Raw genomic sequence first — 21,946 nt, forward strand, 5'->3', positions numbered from 1 at the left:
TCTCCTATCCATGGTTCAAATCCATGGCTCACTTGAAGCTGCAGAAAGATAATAGATATCTGTTGGTCTTAGTTCAGCTCCATCTATTGGTGCAACTCCAAACTAAAGCTATGAACTCTTTAACCTTTAATACATCATTTCCCTCAACTTAATTCTCCTGTACCCCTTGATCCTACTCTGAATCTTCCTAGATCAGGGTTTAGAATCTATCATGACCAATTGAAATTGAATTAACACTGGAACCTTTGATAACAGTGTTAGCTTTAAATTCAACTCCTATTATCTTCACCCCGGTAGCCCTCTACATCACATAGTCTATCTTTGAATTTGCCCTAAGGTACATAAACTCAGACCCTAATCTCAATAAATTCTTTAAATATTTACGCCTATTCTTAATCACAATAATTGTTGTCATCACAGACAATAACCTAATCCAACGTTTTGTTGGCTGAGAAGGCATGACATTATATCATTTCTCCTCATTGGTTGATGATTCAGCTGAACTGATGCAACCACAGCCCCCCTTCAAGTCATTATTTACAACCGCATCAGAGACGTTGGCTTCATTGTAAGTATAGCATGACTAGCCATTAACTCATGAGAAGTTCAACACCTCTTCTTCCTATCTATAGAAACAAACTTAACCCTGCCCGCTTCAGGTTTAGTATTAGCAGCTGCTGGAAAATCTGCTCAATTTGGTCTGAACCCATGACTTCCAGCAGCCAAAGAAGGCTCTACAGCAGTCTCTGTCTGACTTCACTCAAGCACAATAGCGGTAGCAGGGATGTTTTTTTAACTTATCTGCCTTCACCCCCTTATTCAAGACAGTCAGCTAATTTTGCCAGCCTGCCTGTGTTTAGGAGCCTTAACCATTCTATTTACGGCCACTTGTGCACTGACCAAAAATGACATCAAAAATCCTAGAAATCTCTCCAGTAATTTCCCTCTCCGGTCTATGATTTCCAGGATTATCCCTCATTCCTTTCTTGAATAATGGAAAATTAGCAACTCACCAGTCCTTGCAACTTTGCCTGTGGCTAGAGCGGACACACATATATTGGTCAAGGCTTCAGCAATCTCTTTCCGTACCTCTCTCAATAACCTGGGGTATATCCCATCAGGCCCTGCAGATATCCACCTTAAATCTCTTTAACCGACCCAACACTACCTCGTCCTTACCTCCAAATGCAAGTCAATATTTTCGTTTCTGAGTTCCCTATCTCCAAGCCCTTCTCCTTGATAAAAACTGATGTAAAGTACTCATTAAGGTCTTCATCCAAAGTTCAAAGTAAATCTATTATCGAAGTGCATATATGACATCATATACAACCTGCAATTCATTTTCTCGTGGACATACTCAAAAAATCCATAAAAGAATAATATTGATAATAGAATCAATGAAAGACCACACCAACTTGAATGTTCATTCACATTCTCTGCATCCATGCAAGTGTTCACCCTTTTATTCTTGACTGATCCTACCTCTCCCCAGTTATCTCCTTCCTCTTGATATATGTACAGAATGCCTCGGAATTCTCTTTATTCATAGCCTTAACAATGAGAAATGGGAGGCATACATAAACTTCTCCTCATCTCTGACAATTGGTAGCTTAGCCCTAACTGGCACATCCTCCTTATCAGGACTTTTCTCAAAAGACACTATTATTGAAGCAATAAACACATCTTAACTTAACGCCTGTGCCCTATCCTTAACTCTTCTCGTCACATCCTTCATCACCATTTACAATTTATGCCTAAAATCTTTCTGATTAATAAACTTCCTATGATTAATTAATTAAAATAACTCCCTACTTATTAACCCAATTAAACACCTTGCCTGCGGAAGTATCCTAGCCAGCCTCATTATTACCTCTAACATAACAACCACAAAAACACAAGTCATAACAATACCTCCACTCCTAAAACACTCTGCCATCCTAGTGAGAATTGTTGGTTTAATACTAGCCGTAGAAATAATCAACTTAACCTCATCTCAACTTAAAATTTACCCAAATTTATCAACCCGCAATTTCTCTAATATACTAGGCTACTTCTCAACAATTCTCCATCAACCTTCTCCAAACTTAACCTATCCTGAGCCCAAACCTTCTCAACTCAAATGAAATATATTGGACCAAAAAGCCCGATTATTCAACAGGCATTCATAATTAAATTATCAACTTCCCCCCAACAAGGTTTCATCAAAACATACATACTCATCTTTCTCCTCACCCTTACCCTTGCAACCGTTATATTCCTTTAAACAGTAGGTAAAGCTCTCCAGGATGCCCCACGTGTTAATTCTAACACAACAAACAAGGTCAAAAGTAATAGTTAACCATCCAAAATTAATATCCCCCCTCCTCAAGAGTATAACAACAGTACACCATTGAAGTCCCCATGAATTCAATTCATTTCTACAGACCCTTCACTCCCCAGTCAACCCCCCAACCTCAAGTACCCACAAAACTCATATCAACTCAGATAAAATACATATTTACATAAACTATTACAGTCCAATCTCCCCAAGACTCAGATAAGCTTCAGCAGCAAGCGTTGCTGTATAGGCGAATGCTACCATCATTCCACCTAAACAAATTAACACATTTAAAGATAGAAAAAGAACTACCAGATCCAACTAATAACCTACAACCTACCCCAGCAGAAACCATGAATCCTAAAGCAGCAAAATAAGGGGAAGGATTTGATGCCACAGCTACTAAATCAAACCAACTATTAAAACTAACATTACATATGTCATTATTCATACCTAGACTTTAAATAAGACCTTTAATCTGAAAGACTATTGCTGTTATTCAACTACAAGAACCTCTAATGGCTCCCGAGTTCGAATCCAGCCAACTCCCCTGGAACGCTTTCCATCCGTGCTGGGTTGAGCATTGAGCTAGCAACTCGACCTCGTAAAAAAGAAATTGCCTGCTACAGCAAAAAGTTGATAGCCTGTGCTCTCTCGTGAGTTTAAAGACAATTTCTCTTCTTCATCTAAATCCTTATAGGCCCCTGTCTCCTCAGACATCTCTGGAAAAGGATCACAGCCCCCGCTGGCAGTCTCCCAACTCTGCACCGAAAGACCCACTGTTTTTGGGCCATGAACATCTAGAGAATATACCGTGAGATTGGGACGTCTCCTCCACCCAGTCCCCAGTTTGTGTGAGTGCTGTGTGATTTGCTGCCCTGTTACAAATTGTTGCCAGGAAGTAACAGACCGCACACAGCATATAATGAAATGAAGTATATTTATGAATATTAACTAAGTGTTAGTAAAGAAAAGAAAGGAAAAAAACAAAAAAGGCCCATTATAATTAAACAGTCAATATGCACAAATTGGTGCTCAACTTCCAAAAGTCATATTCACTGATCCTCAGTAACCTCCCACTCCTCCTTACTCCATCGAATCACGGCCCCCACCGGGTCGAATCCTACAACCGGTTCTCTCCAGCATCTTCTCTCTTTTTCTCCTGCCAGACAAAGACAAAAGCCAACACTGGTGTCAGGCATGCAAAAAAAAATCCCCACTCCCCCAATAGAATGGCTCCCATTCTGAAGCACCCATTATCTCTAACCATAACCCAAACACTGCTTCTTTATCCCAGCAAACCCTTTTGTTACAGCCCCTCACATTAAACCAGAATGGTACTTTTTATTCTCCAATGTCATTCTATGCTCCAGCTCAAATAAACTAGGAGTCATCCTAGCCCTCGCCTTTTCTATTCTACAAAGTTTGTAATTCTCCTTCTCGTACCAGTCCTCCACCCCTCCAATCAACGTAGCTTAACCTTCTGCCTAGTTACACAACTCCTCTTCTGACTCTTAGTAGCCAACACTATTATCCTAACATGAATTGGAGGCCAACCAGTTGAACAATCTTTCATTATCATCGGCCAAATCACCTCATTCACCTATATTTCCTTCTTCCTCATCCTTTTTCCTATCACCAGTTCACGGGAGAATAAAATATTAAACCTTTAAAAACTAATGTTCTGATAGCCCGGTTATTTAAGGCATTGGTCTTGTAAACTGAAGATCAGATGTGAGATTCCTCCTCAGAACAAAGTTCTTTTCAGGAAAAAGGGGGCCAAGCCCTCATCCTTGACTCCCAAAGCCAAGATTTTTATTAAACTATTTCCTGAAAAAAATACTTGGAAAAATATCAGCTTGCCCTTCACAGCGAGTAGACTAGATTAATATCTTAATTATTGGGCTTCATAAATCTATTATACACATTATACATATATACATTTAATCCCCATTAATAGACGTTCCCCTATTCCATAACATATATATTTTTAATCCTCATTAATAGATATACCCCTATCTCATTACATTCCTGTGCTTAATCCTGTCAGGTACCCTGTGACAGGTTAAAGAACCAGCAGCAATGGAAAACACTTTGGAGTCTGGTATTGCTATTAACTAAAGATATTTATTAGTAACTACACGACACAGTAATATAAAATCAGATATATAAAACAGCTTAGCAATGATTATATATGTATAAGTGTGGAAATATATGAAAACCAATCTTCTTCAAGTCTAGGCGTAAATAGATAGTCTTACGATGATGAGTAAAGTTCAGTTCAGTTCATGGTATTTAGTTGGGTAGTGATATAGAGAGAGAGGTTTGAGTCTTCAAGGTGAGCTGACGCCGTCGATCTTTCTGTTGTCCTCTGAAATCCTTTAGAAGTCATCGACTGTGACCACAACAAAGGGGGCCGCTCTTCTGTGGTGGAATTATCAACCCAGGCGAGGGTTGGACACACGAATAGCTCCCCACCGGTCACACCCTTTTCACACTGTGAGAGCCACTGATTGGTCCTCCAAAACCCACCTTTTCTGTGGGCACAACAAAGCTCATTCAGTGTCCAAAACGATGTGTCTGTCAGTTTATCAGCTGACATTCTATTTATCTCACAGTGCTGAACACCAGCTGTCCATCAAGTAGCTCCTCCCTTCTTTCTCTGTACGAACACAGAAGCTGCCAGTGTCCTTGCAAAAGTGTAAACATGCTGCAGAGAAACCATAACACCATCTCCAAGCAGTCTTCGCCTGTCTCTCTCTTAATAACAAGGTGTCTGGTGTTGAACAATTCTCCCTCTTTTCGAAAGCACGTCTCATAGGGATATTTCAGGATCACAATCCTCATTAATAGACATTCCCCTATTTCATTACATTTCTATTGAACTTTTCCACGCTAAATTTATAATCCAAAGATTGTCTGGCTGGTAAGAAATCACCATTACCCTAACGTAAGGCACCTTTGTCCAGTTTGTGGCACAGTTATCGGTTTATCCTCACCTACTGCTCAAACCTGACATTTGGCATCCTTGACACGCATCTCATCCTTAACCACATCAGAAGTCCTCTCCCTCTAGCTCTCTTTAATGGTATATTAACCCTTGATCGTATGAATTTTTCCAGTCCTCTAAGGATTTTATAGGGTTATCAAGCTTCCACTAACCCGGGGGGACTGTTGCCAGGACTAACAGTCAAGTTGGTACTGCCCTCAACACGATACTAGCTGACCTCACTACTTGTCTCATTCACTGGTCACTTCTCAGCCAAGTTGAGTCATATATATCAGAGTGTTAGGCATGTGATTGTAATGTTAATCCCCTAATTACATTTGGTTAATCAAATATCAATTTAAGAAAGACATAAAACTTTTATTCATACCATTATAAGGATGACATTTGATTAATAGGAAAGTAGAAGAATCTGTATTACACATACTTATAAGGATTATCCCTGTGCAGGCAAAAAAAAAGTACATAAAATTGTTTGGAAACCCCACCCTCCCCCATATATACTTGGTTATCCTCGAAAAAAAATCTTAAAATGAGGACCATAAACCTAAAGAAGTAAATTAATCCTTTACAATTAGGCTTTTGCTATAATTAATAAAGACCCACCATGAAAAAAGCTTATGTACACATTCAAGTATTTCTTCCTAAGTGTGACATCAAATGACACCAAACTTGAATAAAAAAAATGAATCCAAAAATATATTTGAATTTTTAAAAAATTACCTTCTACCGCCCAGTACTTTACTGGAATTTAGGAAGCATATACATTGCTTTATTGAACTGGACAGACTCCATTGACAAGTGGTTAAAGAAGCTTGTAGCATGTCTGCAGTATATCACACGTTACACACACCTTTCAGCATAAACTACTTCACTAGTGATATTTACTTCTGCCCCCCACTATGACTGCTAGTGTGGCTTAACGTAAAGCATAGCGCTGAAGATACTAAGATAAAACCAAGTAAAACCTTTTCACAAGCACAGAAGGTTTGACTTACACATGCAAATCTCAGCATCCCGGTGAGAATGCCCTAATTGTACTAAAATTTGATTAGGTATAGCACATGACACCTCACTCAGCCACACCCACAAGGGAATTCAACAGTGATAAACATTGTTCTATAAGCATAAGCTGGAGTCAATCAAAGTTATGAGAGTTGGTCAATCTCGCACCAGCCACTGCAGTTACATGAGTGAAACAAATTAATATTCTACGGCGTAAAGGTTAATTAAAAACACCTTGCTTACAACTAAAGTTAAGACCTCATTAAACTGTCATACACTTATGATTGGAAATGTAATTTAAAAAAGCAACTTCATATAATCAGATGTTTTGACCTCATGACAGTTGAGGCCCAAGCTAGGATTAGATACCCTACTATGCTTAACTATAAACATTGCTAATAATTATAGCTTTATTATCTGCCTGAGTACTACAAGCATTAGCTTTAAACCCAAAGGCTTGGTGGTGCTCCAATGAAGTGGGAAGAAATGAGCTACATTCTCCTTTTAGAGTACACGGATAGCAGTATGGAAAACTACTTAAAGGTGGATTTAGTAGCAAGTACTCTTCAGAACATTATACCAAAACCGACTTTGGAGCACGCAAATACCACCCACCACTCTCCTCGATAAACAATATTCCTCTTTATTAAAAGAAATTCCTAACAAGAGGAGGCAAGTTGTAACATGGTAAGTGTACGGGAAAGTGCACTTGGATTAACCAAAATGTAGCTAAATTAGTAAAGCACCTCCTAAAATAGGATTTATGAGCATTTGGAAAACCGTGGCTTAATTAGGAAGGGCCAGCATAGCCTTGTCCAGGGCAAGTCATGTCCTATTAACTTGAGTGAGTTTTTTTGACAAAGTTATGAGGGTGATTGATAAAGATAGAGCTGTGCATGCTGTCTACATGTAAGGTGCCTGAGAAGGTTCATCATGGGAAGCTCATCCAGAACATTAAGATGCATGGGATCAATAGGGAATTGACCTTTTGGATTCAGAACTGCCTGATCGATAGAAGACAGAGAGTAGTGGTCAAAGAGTCTTATTCAAGCTGGAGATATATGATTAGTGGTGTTCTGCAGGGACCTCTGCTGTTTGTGATGAAAATTTAAATGGATAGGTTAATAAGTTTGCAGATAATGTTGAGACTGGTGTTATGGATAACATAGAAGACTGGTGTTGGACTAGACTGTTTAATTCTTAGATTACACTGTTTAATTATTATTTTCTTTGCGTCTGAATAATTAATTGTCTGCAAATAATTTTATAACTACTTACCTACATATAACTGTTTAGTATGTTTCCTAGTGGCCACAGTATGTATATATGCAGTTTTTTAGTGTGTCCCCTAGTGGTTACATTTGTATGATTCTGGAAAGATTGGAATCTTCTCTGATGCTGCAATATTTGAATAGGAGCTATCTGACTGGTTAACTCATATCTAGGACCTGACGGCGGAACTCTGAATCCGCGGTGTTTCTGTTCACGAAAATAATCACGATCACAATTGAAAATAAAGTGGAAATAATAAAGCGATTGGAAAGAGGTGAAACACCATTGGTCATTGGAAAAGCGTTAGGCTGCAGTCGGTCAATGATTGGAACAATTTTGTAGGATAAAGTGAGAAAGACCCTGCCCCAATGAAAGCTACGATTATTACTAAGCAACGCAGTGGTTTAATTATCGGGTTTGGGGTTTTTGATCCTTCACATCAACCTGACACGGATGGAGAGCACGCTCAGGAGTGGTCTGTCACTGGATCGAATTCGGGAACTTCCCGTTCCCAAGCCCAGCGCTGAAACATATGTTTCTTAAGTGTTTTATATGCATAGAAAGGTAAAATATATACTATATACTAAGACAAATGTTTGACTAACTGATGCTAAATAATACCAGATGTACCTGTTCTGACTTACTTAGTAAGAGAACTTCTGTTTTTTTTTCAATCCCGATCCAAGATAACCTACGCACATCCTCCTGTATACTTTAAATCATCTCTAGATTACTTATAATACCTAATACAATGTAAATACTATGTAAAATAGTTGTTATACTGCATTGTTTAGGGAATAATGACAAGAAAAAAAGTCTGTACATACGTGAACAACAAGTGCTGGAAGAGCACTTCCAGGTTTTCTCAATTCGCGGTTGGTTGAATTCGTGCATGCGGAACTCACGGATAAGGAGGGCCGACTGTACAAAGAGCTGATCATGCATCTTCTTTTTCTTTTTTGCTTCTCTCTCCCTTCACTTACTAGGCCTCTATCCCTGTCCACCTTTCAACTTTCTTAGTCTATTTATGCTTAATAAAAATGATTGTGAAGCAATAAGTTTTGTGCCTCTTTCCTGACATATGAAAGAACTTAATTAAAAACAACAGAATACAACACTGCCAAAGAATACAGTGGGATGTAGATCATAAGACCATAAGACATAGGAGCAGAATTAGGCCATCTGGCCCATCGAGTCTGCTCCGCCATTCAATCATGGCTGATCCTTTTTTTTCTCCTCCTCAACTCCATTTCCGGCCTTCTCCCCGTAACCTTTGATGCCGTGTCCAATCAAGAACATATCAACCTGCCTTAAATACACCCAATGACCTGGCCTCCACAGCTGCACGTGCCAACAAATTCCACAAATTCACCACCCTCTAGCTAAAGAAATTTCTCTACATCTCTGTTTTGAATGGACGCCCCTCTATCCTGAGGCTGTGCCCACTTGTCCTAGACTCTCCCACCATGGGAAACATCCTTACCACATTTACTCTGTCTAGGCCTTTCAACATTTGGAAGGTTTCATTGAGATCCCCCCTCATCCTTCTAAATTCCAGTGAGTACAGACTCAGAACCATCAAACATTCCTTGTATGATAACCCTTTCTTTCCTGGAATCCTCCTTGTGAACCTCCTCTGGACCCTCTCCAATGCCAGCACATCTCTTCTAAGATTAGGAGCCCAAAACTGTACATAATACTCATGGTGAGGCCTCACCAGTGCCTTATAAAGCCTCAGCATCACATCCCTGCTCTAGTATTCTAGACCTCTTGAGAAAAGTGCTAACATTGCATTTGCCTTCCTCATCATTGACTCAACCTGCCGTTAACCTTTAGGGTGCTCTGCATAAGGACTCTCAAGTCCCTTTACTTCTCAGATTTTTGGATTTTCTTCCTGTTTAGAAAATAGTCTGTATATTTATTTCTACCAAAATGCATGACCTGCATTTTATTGTATTTCATTTGCCACTTTCTTTTTTATGGTAATTTATTTTTTATTGAAGTTCATCATCAAACAAGCATTTCCATAAGATTTCAGATATCATATAATCACATATGCCACAAATCTCCACATAATATTTATCTGAGGCATACACTTATAGAAAAGAGAGGAAAGAAAGAACAAGCAAAAGGAGAAAACTATGTACAAGTAGAGAGTGATTTTTTTTTTACAACATATTCATTGATTTGTGAGAATAAAATCAGGCCTATGAGGTGTTATGTAGTTAAACCATTTTTCCCAGTATGAATCAATCTGTTTAAATCCTTGTGCATCCAACCTGTTTCCTCAACACTACCTGCCCCTCCACCAATCTTCGTATCATCTGCAAACTTGGTAACAAAGCCATCTATTTCATCATCTAAATCAGTTATTTGCAGCATAAAAAGAAGTGATCTGAACACCAACCCCTGCGGAACACTACTAGTCACTGGCAGCCAACCAGACAAGGATCCCTTTTATTGCCACTCGCTGTCTTCTTCCAATCAGCCAATTCTCTAACCATCTTAGTAACTTTCCTGTAATGCCATGGGCTGTTAACTTGGGAAGCAGCCTTGTGTGTGGCACATGTGTGGTCAGGGTCAAACCCTGGATCAACAGTTCCGTGCGAGCAACACTTACCGCGCGACGCAGAGCTCACATCGCTGGTAATCAGCAAGATCTCAAGAAATGCAGCTACGATCCGCGCAAAGTCAATATGGCAGCAAAACAACAATACAGAGACAAGATTCAGACTCAACTTTCCACCAACAGCACATGCAGCTTATGGCAAGGTCTGCACGGCGTCGCAGACTTCAAAGTGAAACGCAGTGGATTTTCCAACATCGATGCCTCTCTCCCAGATGAGCGAAATCTTTTTTACGATTGATTCGATGTCGCCAATATTGAGCCCCTGAGGAGACCTGCAGATGATGCGACCGGCAACTTGGTCATCTCTGAGGCTGAAGTACGCAGGGGTTTCCAACGGGTGGACAGGCACAAGGCCGCGGGACCCGACAGCATCCCAGGGTGGGTACTCAGAGTGTGCGCGGCACAACTGGCAGGTGCGTTTACACCATTTTTAATCTCTCCCTCTCCCAGTGTAGAGTGCCTTCCTGCTTCAAAACATCCACCCTTGTCCCTGTACCTAAGAAGACCAAGGTAACCTGTCTGAATGACTGGTGTCCTGTCGCACTCACCTCAATAATAAGCAAATGCTTTGAGAGGCTGGTCAAGGACTACATCTGCAGCTTGCTACCATCCACACTGGCCCCCTACAATTCACCTACTGACTCAACCAATCGACAGACGACGCAATAGCCACAGCTCTATACACCGTCCTTGCACAACTGGAGAAGAGGGATGCTTATGCGAGAATGCTGTTCTCAGACTACAGTTCAACATTCAACAACATAATTCCCTCCAGGCTCGACAAGAAGCTCAGAGAGATCGGCCTTCACCCTGCCTTGTGTAGCTGGATCCTGGACTTCCTGTCAGATCGCTGGCTGGTGGTAAGAGTGGGCTCCCTCATCTCTGCCCCTCTGACTCTCAAAACAGGAGCTGCCCCCCCCCCCGGTAGTGTCCTAAACCCCCTCCTTTACTCTCTATATACCCATGACTGTATCGCCACCCACAGCTCCAATCTGCTAATTAAATTTGTGATAACACTACAGTGATTGGCCTAATCTCAAATAATAATGAGGCAGCCTACAGAGAGGAAGTCATCACCCTGACACAGTGGTGTCAAGAAAACAACCCCTTCCTCAACATCGCAAAAACAAAGGAGCTGGTTGTGAACTACAGGAGGAATGGAGACAGGCTAACCCCTATTGACATCAATAGATCTGGGGTTAAGAGGGTGAACAGCTTTAAGTTCCTCAGCATAAACATCACCCAGGATCTCCAGGATCTCACGTGGTCTGTACATACTGGCTGTGTGGTGAAAAAGACACAACAACGCCTCTTTTGCCTCAGGCAGTTGAGGAAGTTTGGTATGGCCCCCCCCCCCACAAATTCTATTAACTTTTTACAGGGCACAATCGAGAGCATCCTGACTGGCTGCATCACTGTCGGGTATGGGAACTGTATCTCCGTTAATCGCAGGACTCTGCAGAGAGTGATGCTCACAGCCCAGCGCATCTGTAGATCCCACTATTCAGGACATTTACAAAGACAGGTGTGTATAAAGGGCCCAAAGGATTATTGGAGATACGAGTCACCCCAACCACAATCTATTCCAGCTGCTACCATCCAGGAAACAGTACCGCAGCATAAAAGCCAGGACCAACAGGCTCTGGGATGACTTCTTCCACCAGGACATCAGACTGCTTAATTTATGCTGACGCAACTATATTTCTATATTATATTGACTATTCTGTGGTACATAATATTTATTATAAATTACTATAATTGCACATTGTACATTTGAATAGAGACATATCATGTATATGAAGGATGTAAGTGATAAAGTCAATTCAATGCAATTGTTAAAGGCCTCTGAAAGTCCAAATATACAACATCCACTGTGTCCCCTTTATCTATCCTACTTGTAATCTCTTCAAAGAATTCCAACAGGTTCATCAGGCAGGATTTTCCCTTAAGGAAACCATGCTGACTTTGTCCTATCTTGTCCTGAGTCACCAAGTACTCCATCACCTCTTCCTTAACAATTGACTCTAACATCTTCCCAACCACTGAGGTCAGGCTAACTGGTCTATAATTTCCTTCTGCTGCCTTCCTCCTTTCTTAAAGGGTGGAATGACATTAGCAATTTTCCAGTCCTCTGGCACTATGCCAGAGTCCAATGATTTTTGAAAGATCATTTTTAATGGTGTCACAATATCTAAAGCTACCTCTTTCAGAACCCTAGGGTGCAGTTCATCTGGTCCAGGTGACTGATGTACTTTTAGGTCTTTCAGCTTTTTTAGCATCTTCTCCCTTGTAATAGTAACTCACCCACTTCTCTTCCCTCACACCCTACAACATCTGCCACATTGCTACTGTCTTCCACAGTGAAGACTGATGCAAAGTACTCATTTAGTTCATATGGCATCTCCTTGTCCCCTGTTATTATTTCTCCTGCCTCATTTTCTAGGGGTCCTATCTCCACTCTCATCTCTCTTTTATTTTTACATACTTGAAAAAGGTTTTACTATCCACTTTGATATTATTTGCTAGCTTGCTTTCATATTTCATCTTTTCCCTTCTAATGATTCTTTTAGTTGCTCTCTGTAGGTTTTAAACAACTTTCCAATCCTCCATCTTCCCACTAATTTTTGCTTTGTTGTATGCCCTTTCTTTTGCTTTTACATTAGCTTTGACTTCCCTTGACAGCCACTCTTGCACTATTTTGCCATTTGAGTATTTCTTCATTTTTGGAATACACATGTCCTGCACCTTCCTCATTTTTCCCCAGAAATGCACACTATTGCTGCTTTGCTGACATCCCTGCCAGCAGCTCTTTCCGATTTACTTTGGCCAACTCCTCTCTCATATCACTGTAATTTCCCTTACTCCACTGAAATCCGCTACATCAGACTTTACTTTCTTCCTATCATATTTCAAGTTGAACTCAACCATATTGTGATCACTGGTTCCTAAGGTTTCTTTTACCTTAAGCTCCCTAATCACCTCTGGTTCATTACATTATACCAAATCCAGTATAGCTGATCCCCTAGTAGGCTCAACGACAAATTGTTCTAAAAAACCATCTCTTAGGCATTCAACAAACTCACTCTCTTGAGATCCATTACCAACCTGATTTTCCCAATTGACCTGCATGTTAAAATCTCACATGACTATCACAACATTGTCCTTTTGACAGGCCTTTTCTATTTCCTATTGTAATCTGTGATCCACCTCCCAGCCACCGTTGGGAGGCCTGTATGTAACTGCCAACAGGGTCCTTTTACCCTTGCAGTTTCTTAACTCAACCCACAAGGATTCAACATCTTCCGATCCTATGTCACATCTTTCTATTGATTTGATGCCATTCTTTACCAGTAGAGCCATGCCTCCCCCTATGAGTACCTTCCTATCTCTTCAAATGCAACATGTAACATTGGACATTCGGCTCCCAACTACAACCATCCTTCAGCCACGATTCAGTGATGGCCACAACATCATACTTGTCAACCTGTAATAGTGCAACAAGATCATCCACCTTATTTCTTGCACTCCGTGCATTGAGATACAACATCTTGAGTACTGTATTTGCTACCCTTTTTGATTTTGATTTTGCATCCCTAAGATACTGGTACTCACCCTGTTGGCTGTGTTGATGAGCAGAAGGATCTTGGAATCCAAGTTCATAGCTCCTTGAAAGTGGCTACATGGGCTGACTGGGTGGTTAAGAAGGCATATGGCATAAGAGGGCATATATACTAATACCTCTATTAGTTGGGGCATAAAGTTTGAATGTCAAGAAGCTATTTACAAAACTCCAGTTATGTCATATCTAGTCGCTCATTATAGGAAGGATTTTGAGGTTTTGGGGAGGGTGCAGCAGAGGTTTACCAGGATGCTGTCTGGATTAGAGGGCATGTGCCATAATGAGAGGTTGGATAAACTTGGGCTGTTTTCTCTGGAGCATCGGAGGATGAGGGGAGATCTGATAGAGGTTTGTAAGATCATGAGAGGCATAGATAGAGAATACAGACAATATCATTTTCCAGGATTGAAATGTCTAATACCAGAGGGCATGCATATAAAGTCATTTGAAAGGAGATGTGTCATAGAGTTGAGAAGTACAGCACAGAAGCAGGCCCTTAAGCCCATCTAGTCCATGCCAAAACCATTTAAAATGCCTACTCCCATCGACCTGCACCGGGACCATAGCCCTCCATATCCCTACCATCCATGTACCTATCTGAACTTCTCTTAAACATTGAAACCAAGCTCATATGGACCACTTATACTGGCAGCTCATTCCACACATTCACGGTCCTCTCAAGTTCCTCTTAAACTTCTCACTTTTCACCCTTAACCCATGACCTCTGCTTGTAGTTCCACCCAACCTTAGTGAAAAAAGCCCCCTTGCATTTACCCTATCTATATCCCTCATAATTTTGTATACCTCTATCAAATCTCCCCTCAATCTTCTATGTTCTAAATAGCCATAGTCATAGTCATACTTTATTGATCCCGGGGGAAATTGGTTTTCGTTAGAGTTGCACCATAATTAATTAAATAGTAACAAAACATAAATAATTAAATAGTAATATGTAAATTATGCCAGGAAATAAGTCCAGGACCAGCCTATTGGAATACAGTCAAAAGATTTGAGGGGAAAATTTTTCATAGGGAGAGTGGTGGCTGCCTGGAATGCGCTGCGTGGGGTGTTGAGAGAAGCAGATACTGTACATTGGGGGGACTTCTACGAGCTGTTTAGATAGGCACAGGAATGTGAGGAAACTGGAATGACATGGGTACTGTGTAGGAGGAAGAGATGAGTTGGATGTTTGATGAGTTCGGCACAGCATTGTGGGCCGAAGGGCCTGTTTCTGGGCCTTAACTGATCTATGTTCTATCATATCTGCTTCCACCATAACCCTGGCAGCCTGCTCCAGGCACCCTACCACTCTCTATTTCAAAACAAAACTTGTCCTGCACATCTCCTTTCAATGTTCCTCCTTTCTCCTGACATGCAAGTCCTCCAGTATCTGACATGTCTAATCTGGGAAAAAGATTCTGACTGTACCTCACATCATTTTAATAAGTTTCTGTCAGACCTCCCCTCACCCCCGGTGCTCCAGAGAAAACAAACCTAACTTTGTCCTAACAAGTTACATTGTGCAGTTATCAATGAACAGCCTATTTCTGACCCAAGGATGGAAGGAAGGAAGGTCACTGATGAAGAAGCTGGCTGGGCCATAACATTACCCTGATGAACTCTTGCAGTGATGGTCCGTGGCTGACAACCATAACCATTTTCCTTTGTGCAATGTTTGACCGACCATTGTCATGTCTTTCATTCAGTTCCTAGTGACTTCAGTGTTACCAAGATGCTTCAGTGTTACACTTGGTGAAATGTCACGGTATGAATAGAAATTACTCAGTATGAATTGGAGAGAGGTTTTCTCTGCACAAAGCCACACTGGTATTTAATTGCAGTCAGTGTCCTAAATGTCCCCACTGCAGAAACGTGATCTGGTGAATTGACCAGAATCCCTAATCTTTGCACATAACAAATTCATATCATACTAAATACTGAAAACTGGGCAGTAACTTTGGAGGTCAGCACTCATCACTAAGTAGCATAGCTTTTCACATAGATCTCACTGATCTTCTACAGGACTGCTTGCTTGCATGTCAAATGCCATAGACATCAGCACATAGGCATACCCTGATTACTAACACTTAACTCAAATGTCACTTCAGAAATATTCTGAAAATAATCAGAATCAGATTTATATCACTGGTATATGTTGTGAAATTCATTGTTTTGCAACAGCAGCACATTGCAATTCATAATACTGTAAATTGCAGTAAGAAATATATATGAAGCATTTACTTAAGCAAGTGGTGCAAAAATACTGAGGTAGGGTTCATTGTCCATTCAGGAATCTGATGGTGGAAGGGAAGAAGCTGTTCCTGTAACATTGACTGTGTGTCCTCAGGGTCTTGTACCACCTCCTTGATGGTGGCAATGAGAAGAGGGCATGTCCTGGGTGATTGAGGTCCTTAATTATCGATGCCACCTTCTTGAGGCATTGCCATTTGAAGGTGTCCTTGATGCGGTGGGGGGCGGTGGGCGAGAGCCCATGATGGAGCTGGCTGAGCTACAACTTCCTGCAGCTTTTTCTGATCCTGTGCAGTGGCCCCTCCAAACCAGATGGTGATGTAACCAGTTAGGATGCTCTCCATGGTACACCATAGAAATATGCAAGAGTCTTTGCTGACATATCAAACCTCCTCAAAATCTTAACGAAATATAGATGCTGGCATGCCTTCTATGTAATTGCATGAATATGTTGGACCCAGGATAAATCTTCAGAGATGCTGATACCCAGGAACTTGAAACTCTTTCCGCTGGTGATCGCTCGATGAGGGCTAGTGTGTGTTCCCTAGACTTCCCCTCCTGAAGTCCACAATCAATTCCGTTACCTTACTGACATTGAATGCAAGGTACTACTCAACCAGCTGACCTATCTCGTTCCTCTACACCTCATTGTCACCATCTGAAATTCTGCCAAGAGTAGTTGCGTCAACAGCAAATTCATAGTTGGTGTATGAGCTGTGCCTGGCCAGACAGTCGTGGGTGTAGAGAGAGCAGTGCAGTGGGTAAGCACGCACCCTTGAGGTGTGCCAGTGTCGATTGTCAGCGAGGTGGAGATGTTATTTCTGATATGCACTGACTGTGGTCTCCCTGTGAGGAAGTTTAGGCTCCAGTTGCAGAGGAAGGTACAGATGTCCAAGATTTGTAGCCTGTTGATTAGTACTGAGGGTATAATGTCATTGAACATTGAGCTTTAATCAATAAACAGCAGCCTAATGTAGGTATTGCTATTGCCAGGTGATCCAAGGCCAAGTGGAGAGTCAGTGACATTGCATCTGCTGTAGACCTATTGTGGTGATAGGCAAATTGCAGTGGGTCCAGGTCCTTGCTTTGGCTGTGCCCAATCTCTCAAAGCACCTTTATCACAGTAGATGTGAATGCAACTGGGTGATAGTCACTGAGACAGCTCACCCTGCCCTTCTTGTGATTGTCGCCCTTTTGAAGCAGGTGGGAACCTCCGACTGCAGGAGTGAGAGATTGAAGATGTCCTTGAACTTTCCAATCAGATCAGAGCAGGCACAGGTTTTCTGTGCCCAACCAGCTACACAATCAGAGCTGATGCCTTGGGAGGGTTCACTCTCTTGAAAGATGTTCTGACATTGGCCTCGAGGCAGAGGTCACAGGGTCACCAGGTGCTGCAGAGTTTTGCACAAGCGTTCTATTCTCCCTTTCAAAGGGAGCAGAAAAGGTGTTGAGCTTATCTGGGAGTGAAGAATCACAGCCATTCATTCATGATGTTAGGTTTCACTTTGTAGGGAGTAATGGCCTACAAACCCTACCAGAGTTTACTTGCATCCAATCCTGTCTCCAACTTCAATTGGAGTTGCTTTTTTGTGCGTAGTATAGCCTTCAATAGGCCATACTTGAACTCCTTGTATAGTTCTGGATCACAAGTCTGGAATGCCACAGATCTTACCCCTCAACAGATTACAAATCTCCTGGTTCATCCATGGCTTTTGGTATGGGTAGGTTCGGTATGTTCTCAAAGGTGCATACTCAGTCAACCAGGTCTTGATGAAGTTGGTGAAAAGTGTGGCGTACTCATTCAGATTCGAAGATGCGTGTAGCGAGAGACCTAGGCGAGGATGGTTAAGACCCAAGTGCTGGACTAGAATCAAAACTGAAACAAGGACAGGGATCTGAACTACGTGCTAGACAAGAATACAAAGTAGAGCTGACGGTGGAGCCCAAACCTCAGTTCAGGAGCTCTTTATAACCTGCCGACAAAACATGGCTGCCGATTAGCGGGGCAGGCCTAAGTTTTTAAAGAAACAGCGCAAGCTATCCATACTATCCATATTCCAGAAAGACGGAGCGTCTAAACCCTGAAAGCTGGCATGGCCTGGTGCGTATCGTAACAATGAGTCCCTGTATATTGACCAGTCCACCAACTCAAAGCCGTCCTGTAATTGCTCCTCTGCCTCCCTTGACCACACCCTCTTTGTCCGGATTAATTCATACCTTTTCTATGTTTTCATGGAGCTGTGTAAAAGGGATGATACTTGCCCATAGACCAAACGAACCATGAAGTTTCATTCTTCATTCATTTTCTTTTAGTTCCCTTCATTAATATGAAATATCAGTTTGTAATGAATTATTTTCTGCTGATTGTTTTAAACTTTCAATCTTGTTCCGAATGTTTCAGTTTAAAGTGTATCATGGATTCTTTACTTATGTCAAGTAATTGGAGGCATCTTTGCTTTAATGTTTCCACTGTTTAACGTTAGCAAATTTGACTCCAGTCATTATATTGGATTTATAAAAATGAAAAATGCTATAGTTAACTAGAAGAAAAATTCAAATCAATTTTAATTTCTGAATTGACAATTCCATGTTTTTGTTGTCACATTTGAATTGAAGCCAATGTGGCTCAGCCTGTTGTCACTCTATAGATAACATGACTGTAAATAAAGGAAGGAAGAGAATAGGGGTGGTGAGCAGAAGAATTGCTGAGTTCACAGTGGACACAAGAGTACAATAGAACATTCAAGCACAAGCAACACTCTGGCAAAGACCTGTGATTAAAGTGAAAGGGTGCTCTTGGCCATCTCAGTGAAGGTAAGGTACACTCACAGCACTGTATTAGGTAGACATGTACACATGCTCATTTATGTGGCAGCAACTTAATGCATAAAAGCATGCAGACATGGTCACTTCTTGTTCAGATTAAATATCAGAGTGGGAAAGAAATATAATCTAAGCAACTTTGACCCCTGGAATGATCGTTGGTGCCAGACAGGGTGGTTTGAGTATTTCAGAAACTGCTGATCTCCTGTGGTTTTCAGACACAACAGCCTCTAGGGTTCACAGAGAATGGAGCGAGAAACAAAATACATCCAGTGAGCGGCAGCTCTGTTGGTACAAATGCCTTGTTCGTGAGAGAGCTCAGAGGAGAATGGCCAGACTGGTTCAAGCTGACAGGAAGGTGACAGTAACTCAGATAACCACACGTTACAGCAATCGTGTGCAGAGGAGCATTTCTGAATGCACAGCATATCGAACCTTGAAATGGATGGGCTACAGCAGCAGAAGACCATGAGTGTACAGAAACACACTCAGTAGCCATTTTATTATGTACCTCCTGTACCCAATAAAGTGGTCACTGAGTGGATGTTACATGTAAAAAAATTAAACAGAAACTGGGTAAGAGTGAATACACTATCTTAAGGTCTGAAATTCAACACAAACCATTCATGAGCCTGTGTAACTTTGAAAAAATATTCAAATAGCTCATCTGTGCGTATGAGTAAAAGCATTCTAAGCTGCTAATTAGCCATTTACTTAAGAAAATGTTCTTATAATAACTTCTGACTTCAGTTGCTGCTGTAATCACTTTGCATCCATTAGCTTTGATTCAGAGATATAAATTTCCTTCTACTCTTCGATAAAATGTGGAATCACTCAGCAGGTCACGGAGAGAAACAACATTGTAGCTTCATCAGAACGGGTTCTATCACGACAGATGCTGTCTGACCTGCTGTCTACATCCTGCATTTTATTTTTGGTACTCGAATTCCAACATCTGCAGCTTTTTGAGAAACAGACTGCAGACGGTGGAACCTGGAGTGACAGCCAATCCACTGGAGGAGTTCAGTGGGTTAAGCAGGATCAGTGAGGGAAAGAAATGGTCAAAACCCTGCGTCAGGACAGAGAGTGGAGAGGTGAGATGGTCAGTGTAATGTGCGAAAGGCGAATGGTGAAACAGGAGTCCAAGGTGATCGGTGCAATCTACTGATATTTTTCCCCCCAATCTCAATTAATTATTTATTTAGAGATATGAATTTCCTTGTATTCTTTGAAAAAATGTGGAATCACTCAGCAGGTCACGGAGAGAAACAATGTTGTTGCTTCATCAGAACGGCTTCTATCACGACAGATGCTGTCCGACCTGCTGCAGACTACATTTATCTATGTCCATGAGACAATTATAATCCATCAATACTGGCTGATTATTGTTGGACACTTAAGCAAGAAGCCTCAAACTCTGAGTACAAATGAAAAATCAACAACAAAACATTTTTAGCTTAGTTGAACTTTGCAAAGCATTAGCACCATTATGCAATTAAACGCATTATAGTCAGTAAAAGTTAATTTCTTGTTTCTCCAAATTCCTACGTGATACAAGTAATCTGAAATTATATTTGTGTTCAACTTAAAGTGAATTATCATACACACAGAATAATTATGCGGAAGCAATATGTTCGAAAAAATTTCCTGTCCAATGTTATCTGCCCATCTTGTGCATTAGGCATTTTAACCAATCTATAGTGTCTGGCATCAAGAAAGAATTAATTTGCTCTCTCAGCAGATTAAGGCAGACCTAACTGATGGTTAGTGAATTGCTATTTGTCTCTTAGTGCCAGGGATCATCCATTTGCATCACCAGCATGAAAAACCCCATGGTTCATTAATAAGGAGTTACCAGAGGTAATTAAGAATTTGTTAAAGCACCCAAGACCTAGCTTACAACTCAGACACCCACACAATGCAATGGGAGGAGGCTCCAACTGCGCAGCCAGCAGCGTTCTATAATCCTACATTTATGAGCCACCAAATTACTGGGTTGGATCTCAGGTTTAGGATTTTTAAAAATCTCATCACAACTTCCTGCCCAACAGCTACGTTGAATGATTTATCGTTAGTGTGCCCCTCTTCCCTCAGTTTAATGAGTTCGCTGAGCATCCAATCCATTATTTGCATTCGTTGCTAAAGTTGCAGCCTGAAGGGTTTTAATGGAAGCAAAATCTAAAGGATATACAGTGGTTTTATCATGTGAACTTTCTGGGGAACATTCTTGTCTACCTTACTAAGTTTCTGTCTGGTAAACATGAAAACATATCACTGTGAAATATTTGCAGACATGCTAATTCTTCAATTGCACAGGGACAGGCCTTTCATCCCATAACACAGGGACAGGCCTTTCATCCCATAACGTTGTGCCAAACCAGCTAAAAACAAATTAAAAACACCCACACACTAATCCTTCCTACTCACACAATGTCCATATCCTTCCAACTTCCTTACATCCGTGTGCATATCCAAACATCTAAAAGCTCCAATGTATTTGTCTGTACCACCACACCAGGCAGCATATTCCAGGCATCCACCACTCTCTGAGTAAAAAAGCTTACTACTTTGAACCTACGCCTTCTCACCATCAATGCATGTGTTTGGTGTTAGACATTTCAACCCTGGAAAACAGATACTCTTTGTCCACTAAATCTATACCTCTCATAATCTTGTAAATTCTATCAGATCTCCCCTCAGCTTCTGGCACTCCAGAGGAAACATCCAAAGTTTATCTGTCCTCTCATGATAGCACATGCCCGCTAAACCAGGCAGCAACCTGGTAAACCTTTTTGGCACCCTCTCCAAAGCCTCAACGTCCTTCCTATAGTGGGGTGACCAGAACTGTACACAATACTCCTGTAGTGGCCCAACCAGAGTTTTATAAAGTTGCAACGCAACCTCTTGATTTTTGAACTCAGTGCTTTGACTAATAAAACCAAACATTCCATCAGCTTCTCAACCACATTAAATGAGGAAAATCTCGTGGAAAGTGTTAACCTTCCAGATTTCAAGCCGAATGTT

At 41.2% G+C, this 21,946-nt stretch overlaps 1 pseudogene; it reads left to right on the forward strand.

Annotated features, from left to right (window-relative positions):
• Positions 1–110: 110 nt before the first annotated feature.
• Positions 111–2,263, forward strand: LOC134354310 (NADH-ubiquinone oxidoreductase chain 5-like; annotated as a pseudogene).
• Positions 2,264–21,946: the final 19,683 nt, after the last annotated feature.

This window comes from Mobula hypostoma, chromosome 11 (genome assembly GCF_963921235.1).
Source record: "Mobula hypostoma chromosome 11, sMobHyp1.1, whole genome shotgun sequence".
NCBI classification, from domain to species: Eukaryota; Metazoa; Chordata; class Chondrichthyes; order Myliobatiformes; family Myliobatidae; genus Mobula; species Mobula hypostoma.